Genomic DNA, 7,542 nt, shown 5'->3' with positions numbered 1-7,542 from the left:
AAAAAAAAAAAAAAAAAAAAAAAAAAGATAATCCAAGCAGAAAAAAAAAATTCTAATGTAGAACAAAAGCCAAAATTCTCAGAAGAGAAAAAGATTCCACTTAAACAGGTTTTAGTACAACATAAGAAAAACTCTGGGACAAGATTATTAATAGTTTCTGCTTTAAAAAACAATGCATGTGCAAAAAAACATGTACAAGTGAGCAGGGACTTGAACTGTGTTACAGAACCACAGCAATGTACTTTAAAAAAAGTTAATCTGCTATTGAAAAGGTAGAGGAGCTTTAGCTGAGAGCATAACCCATATTGCCCCAATACTAGTACTGTGCTCATTGTCATATGAACACCATTAATAGCACAGTATATTGGCCAGCTTTCTGAGGAAACAGCTGTTCCGTGGGCATGAAGTATGCTTCATTTGGACCAAAGTAACTATATAGTTTTCTCCTCTACCATTACCTACATATCATTCCAGTACGTCTAAAAATCAGGATATCAAAAAACCCAGTGCCTGGAGGGAATCCCTTTGGTCAAGAACAGAACAGCAGCAGGAGGGGAAAGAAGGGGACTATGTAATTGTCCATTGCTTGACCATTCATCAGGAGGCCTAGAGATTTGCAGGAGGCTCAAAAGTTGAAAAAGATCTGAAGGCATAGATCATCTTTATCTTCTAGTCTGCTGTAAAAGAATACAGACTGCAAGGGCAAAGGTGGCACAAATTGCAAGAATTAAAAAGTTTTCTTTCTTGAGCTGTCTGTCGTCAATAAATCATCTCTCTGGTCAGCTGTTAAACAACCTATGCTAGTCCAGCACTAAGAAGATGCATTTCTCTGAAAAGGGGTCCGTGGGTTGGATCTCTCTCTAGGGCATACAGTAGAAGAGGAAAATCCCTGTCTTTAATCAAATAGCCATACCAATCAGATTGCCAGGTAGCCCTGCAAGAAACAGCCTGGCATTGGCTCAACAATGAATCCAGCAGCAGAAACAAAAGCATGTGCAGAAAAGCACAAAAACAAAAGTGCAGAAACAAAATCATAGAGCTGTTCTCTCAGAGCAAGGAAAAGGAGTAAATCTCAGAATAATCCAGGTCTGGGCACGTCTCAGTAGGCAATCTAGTCCCAGGTCCTCCTGGAGGTAGAGCCAGTTTTGAAACCCCACATGAACTGCTGCTAGAGACCTTACATTTCAAGGTCTTCCAGATTAAGTATGATTTGCAGAAGGCACTTCAGCACTTCACAAGAGAAAGTTGAAAAATAATATTGTGGTAGTCTCTGATGGAATTTACCACAGTACGTGCATTCTTTAGCTGACAGGCATCTGATATTTCTATTGCTAACAGATCCTACTGTGATCCTGTAAGAGGTATGATGATGTTTTTAATATTTAAAACATCAATCATTATATCATCTTAATGTCCATCTTTTATTACCATTGGTTAGAATTTCTATTTACAATTACTTTTTCGGTACAATTCAAAGTTCATGGCTTAAAATCAGACAGCTGACTTAGAAAATATTGACTTACTTTAGACTCTAACATTAGAACAGCTCTTCCAAGTTTAATACTTGGAAACAAAAAAATGACCCCTCTCCCAACAACCCAGTATGTCCCCAAGACAAAAAACCCCACATAACTGTGTAAATTCAGAAAGCATTGATATTGTATTTGCTAAAAAGTAAGTAGAAGGAAAAAAAGTCCCAACTGTCTTTAGCAGGAAAAAATTCTGCTTTCAAAATAAGCCTATGAACTACTGGAACTGTGGGCCTCATATCTAAGAAAATTTGTGAGAGCCAATGCAGTAACAGGCAACATACTATCAGCACACAGAGGAAGAAAACTTGTCAAGGCAAATGATGCAGTGACAAGGAAATACTCAAAATACATGAAGCAAAAAGAATCTGGAATTTCAGAACAAGAAAAATCAGAATAAAAACTAAGCAACATATTATGGTCTCACAGAATCCCAAACACTTTTGAGACGTATTCTTCAGCTTCAGCATTTAACTGAATGACACAGGTGATTTAGGACTTTAAATCCTATATATGCATATATATTTCAGAGGTTTTGCACATACATTTCAGATGTGCTTCTGAAAGATGCACCAGGTAAATTCAAATAATTTAAGGAAATCTTCTGGCAAGAACTTCATTTATACTCAACACAGTAATTCCTATTCTAAAAGGCCTACAGACAAAACAAATGACAGAAGAACATGATGACTTTACACGATGCAATTAAACGACGACTTTAAGCACAGGTCCACTGTATTAATACTGCTTCTCTACTGACTGCCTTTGACTTCCACATTGTTTCATGTGGCTATTTCCCTTTTTACTAATATTTATGTAGTCAAAGATGCATCTAAGGTGACATACTTGGAGAGGCTAAGAAGTTACATATATCATATCCTCTTGCCAAAATAGATGCTTACCACTTGCTAGGCACAGTTCTTCACCTATGTCTAGGTACCCAGATACAGCAACCTGCCTGCCCCAGCTTTCATTGCAAAGCATGTCCTCCTGTAGGTGTCTAAGGAATAAAGCTGGTGATTTGCCAGCAAGCTCTGCACAAAGCTAGGCTAAAATCCTGCCCCTGAAGGATCTAAAGGAAGGCACTACCTGCACAGATAGCTTTTTCTGCAGTAGTTAATCCTTACTTTTGTGATAACTTTGCTGAGACCATGATCACTTGTGTGGCTTTCTCCCCCAGATCTCCAAGAGGCAAGGTGTTAGTGACATAAAGCATTCTCTCCCTCCCTTGGCTTCACTATCCTACACTTGAGGGATGAGACTGTAAAAGGTAGTACAGAGATTTACAAAAGAAGCAGCTGCTAAAAGAATGCAGTGCAACAACAAACAAACAACCCAAAACTAAAGCACTGCCCGGCCATCACCTGGAAAGAAGATACTGTGAGCTGCCCAGTAAATGCCACACTACCAAGAGACTGTAGTCATTCATTTGCTTTCATTTTACAACTAAGCACAAAAGGGAAGGGCTGAAAAGAAAATGCATTCTCTTCCCTTGATAGTAAGTTAGGTATTTAATTTATGGTAATGACAGTAAGTTGGGTGCCAACATGCACTAATTACTCACTGCTTACTTGAGAGAATACTTGTTATAGCCAGAATAGTTGAGTACTATATCACCCAACAGCAGAGGACCAGAAAATAAAGAAAAAATATCCTGTTTGCAAATAGGGAGAAAATTATATATAGTGTAAGGTCTAACTCCCTTACAGCCTTGAAAGATGAGCTGACATTATGCTATCTTCTGTGTACTCATAGCCCTCTAATAAAGCTAATCTTTCTGCTCTGCATCAAGCACACCATTAAAATGGGGGCCAATGTCAATGAACATTATAAATATTATGCCATCAGCAAAACTAAGGAAGCACTGTTTATACAAGAAGGCCTCTTACATTGCCTTTTACAAAATTTCAAAACTGTCTCCAAAACCTTCCTCAAAATCTATAATGCACACAGGGAAGGCTAATCTGCTTACACAGAGGCTTACCTGATCCACCTGCAGTGACCCACTTGAGGGGCAAAATATTTGTGCTGAATCCCCCTTCTGAACACAGACAGCTTAAAAAAGCATCAGGCCCAGGGAAGACTGCAAGCTATTTAAAACTCTTCCTTCTTTGCCTGGTGGAATCCTGGAGACTGTGTAGTGTTTACACTTGGAGATATTCCCAACTTACCTCCTTCACTGGTCAGCCATCCCTCAAGAAGCAGCTAGTAGACAGTGTAATAGCCATGTCAGTTTGAAGAACTGAGATTTGGCCTTGGGAAGGAACAGGGACAGTGTCAGGCATCCTTAGAGCTTAGCTAGAGTCTGGTGGATCCTCCTTCCTATGTCTCCATCTCTATGAGGTAACCATGAAAACCACAAACCTCTCACTACTGCTGTTCTCCTATATGAGGAACAATTTCTCTCAAAATTGCCAAGTTTTCTTTCTCACCTGCCTGCCCCTGGAAGGCCACAGAGTTTCAGTGAACACTTTGTGATCCTGGTAACAATGATTTGCTACCAACTTTCTCTAAAAAAGCCTGGCATTTTCTAAGATTACTTCAAGCCCATGACAATGAATTCTGGTTTTTCCCATCTTAAACATGCTGTGTTCCACTTTAGAAACATATATTTCTACATCTGGGTATGTAAAGCAGAACCCTGGGGTCTCCGTCTGATGGGGAAGACCTAAAAAATGGAGGTAGATCTCAGGGCTCTCCTTTAGCTCTCCTTTCAGCTTCAAAGAAAGAAAACTATCCTATTCATTTTCTTAATGCATCCCATTCATTTTCTTCATGAGCCTTGCAATTATTTGAAGGGAAAGGAAAAAAAAAATAGTAATGTTTCCTTTTCCATGTAACTGCTATAAGACAGAAAAAAACAATCTGAAAGTAAAGTCAATACATTTTTAAACTAGGTAAAAGAAGATTAGTTTCAACAATTTTAAACTTTTTGCCTCTAAGAGTCAGAAACAAGACAGTGGAAAAAGAACAGCCACCACACACAAGCCACAAAATAAGGTGGAACAGCCCACAATACATAAGCAGGCATATTCTAGACAGGGAATTATTGGCCTACCTTTGAACGAAAAACATTTCAAGTACTATATAAATATATAAACTGCCACCAGATGTCAGTACATCCTAGAGAATTGCAAGTCCCTACCCCAGGCTGATAAGGGTATTTATTTAACATCCCTCCCAACTGTCCAGATACACAAATCCAGCCCTTCTGCAAGTCCTGAATGGAAAAAATCACACACAATAGATCTCATTTGCACGTTATCAACATGAACAAAACCCAACAAAGCTGTAAGAATAGGTCTAAACTTCTACTGCCTCAGGACAACAAGAACCAGCTTGATACTAAATAATCTGTAATTAAGGTTCAATGCCCTCCTCTCTCATGCTTATCAGATTGTCTAGCAATGGCATGAGTCTTGGCCCCACACATTCACATTCCCTCTGTTCCTAAAGAGCTTTAGTCTCCTTAGATTATGCTGCAAAGTGACAGGGAATATTTAGCAATGAGGTTGCTAAGCTATATAAAGCTTTTCTGCAAAAGAAGCATTACCATGTCTGTCTTTGTGCTACAACACTGGCTCCCTCCACCTTCTCCCAATCTCTGATTTTTTACAAGAGTTGCAAAGGAAAGTGTTTCCGGAGCATCCCCAGCTGAGGTGATTTTGCTTTGAAACTTCAGCAGACTTCATTTAACTTCTTTGTGCAAATAAATACGTAAATCTATGATTTCTTGATGGCAGAAATTAGTTACAGCAAGACATGGTACATATAAACATTTTTTCTGCTCCATGTCCAAATTCAATTACAAACTTGGCTACTAAAGCTATTAACTAGAGAGGTTTCACAGGCTACTTAAAGAGCAGGCCTTATTTCAGACCATTAGTGCACAGATTAAACAACAGTAAAAAAGGAAAGAAACCACTCTCCCACACCAAACATAATTTATATTATTTAGTCTCAGCAAAAATTTTCAGCTTTGCTAGTTTATAGATTGAGCTTCTTGTCCTACCACAATCAACAAGTCTTACTTTGAAGCAAAAACATTTATTAAGAGAACACCAGAAACTGTAGAAACCAAGAATAGAACTGTCAAATGATTAAGAAACCTGACTTAAAATTTTTGCTTGGCATACAACTACTTAATGTTAGTGACATCTTGATTTCCATTTGGTGAGAAATATTCAGGTAAGCAAAGAAACATACACTGACCTGTGGAAATTTACATCAGGAAAACTTGCTTGCGTAAGAGTACTGTAAGAAATCATGCTTATAATTTTAATACTGGCTTTTAGCACAGTCTTACAAAAATCTCTTTTATTTTCTTACTAAATGCAATCAACTCAGTGCATGCATATTCTTAAGTCCAATGCAAAGAACTTTAAAAAAATTACATAATTAAAAGAAACTTGGTAAGTTAAAAACCATGAACAAAAAATTAACTTTTTAGGCCAATGGTGAGGAAAAGAACTTACTGAAGTATCTGTCTTGCCTTATAGGGCCGTTTCAGCACAGCTCTAAGGTTTTAGCTTCAGTTTTAACTCTACCACACTCTTCGATTTCCTTTGCATAGATTTGTATCTCAGATTGAATAAAATTGGAAGAGCAACAGAAACACAGATACACAGAGGTTTTTTCTGAGCATTTATGTTTTCTTAACATAGATAGCTCGGTAACTTGGGATATTAATATGAAAAAGATAAATAAAAAGCAGAGAGGCAGACAGCATTCTGAAAGACTTAACTCAGATAATTTTGAAGGGGAGATGGAGTACAAACTGCCTTTAAGTCTATAAGTTGAACAGCAGCAAATGCAAAAATAAGAATTTGAAGTAAATCACTTCACAGGAAATGCTCAAACCACTTAAAGTAGAGCACCTCTTAATTTCATACCTAAACTAAGCCTTGGAACCTCCCTTCAATTCAGGTGAGATTTGTAGTCTCAGAAGTTTCTCCTGGAGGAGTCTAATCACTGACTCAAGAGGAAAGGCAAGGTTTGTTGGAAACCTAAGTGCTTAATTAAATAGAAAAACTACAAGCGTGTTTCACCTTGCTTTTGAGTTTCATTAGGAAACATTTCACAATCCCTATTTTGTTCCATACAACTGCACGTCTTTGTCAGGTTAAAACAAGAGGTAATTTATGTGCACTCTCTAAAATTGGAATTTTTAATTCCTGAGTCTTGGCTCTAATTGTAAAAAGGACCCTTGAGGCTCATAGTTTCTCTGTTAACTTCCCTTCTACACGCAAACACTTGTTTCTACAACAGCTCTTCTGCAAGTCATTTTCCCCCCACTTTTTGCACATTCAAAACATGCAAAAACCAAACCCAAGTATCTCGGTTTTACATGTGCCACTTACTCAGACTGAGCTCACTATGTCCAGATGATAACTACTATTCCAGTAACTCTCTATTCAGGAAATCTCAAGAATGTTACCAGCATCAAGAGTACATGACTCAACAGCCAGATTGCCCACTATGCAAGAATAGTGGAATAGCTGGCTCCTTTCACCCGAGAAATGTAACTCCTTCAAAATTAAAGTTTTAAGAACACAAAGAATTTCAGCTTCTGCAGAAGGAAAACTGCAAAGATGCACTTAGAAGTTACTGAAAGTTCACATCAGCAGCAAAACTTGAGTGGAAAAGAGCTTACCATCAGTTACTATTTAGCACAACTTACTTCCTAAAATCTTTAAGTTCACCCTTGAGCGTCAAAGGGAGTTTTGGATTCTTCTCTACCTAAATTATGTGCAGCTAGCTTCTAGCATTTCCTCCACACCCACCAAGCAGTTAGCTCTGCTGTTGAATGCACTACGGCAAATGGCATTCAAGCTGTGAGACTTTGACAGAGGCTGGCACTTCAATAGTTACGTGGCAGTATTGGCATGACCATGCAGATGGAGAATGGTGGACACATGTTTTTCCCTCAGTGAAAAAAGTTCTAGTTAGAGATGCTTTTAAAAAAGGGAAATTGCGAGCCTGAAATGCTGTCATTTCTACATGGACAAGCAGG

The 7,542-nt window shown here is 38.2% G+C and overlaps 1 long non-coding RNA gene across 1 annotated transcript in view; it reads right to left on the bottom strand.

Annotated features, from left to right (window-relative positions):
• Positions 1-7,542, bottom strand: part of LOC108447924 — a 34,246-nt gene that overhangs the window by 5,066 nt on the left and 21,638 nt on the right. The gene's annotated exons all lie outside the window — the stretch shown is intronic.

Source organism: Corvus brachyrhynchos, unplaced genomic scaffold (genome assembly GCF_000691975.1).
Source record: "Corvus brachyrhynchos isolate BGI_N302 unplaced genomic scaffold, ASM69197v1 scaffold136, whole genome shotgun sequence".
Taxonomy (NCBI): domain Eukaryota; kingdom Metazoa; phylum Chordata; class Aves; order Passeriformes; family Corvidae; genus Corvus; species Corvus brachyrhynchos.
The sequence above is the reverse complement of the archived record's forward strand: the minus strand, read 5'-3'. Positions and strand labels throughout refer to the sequence as shown.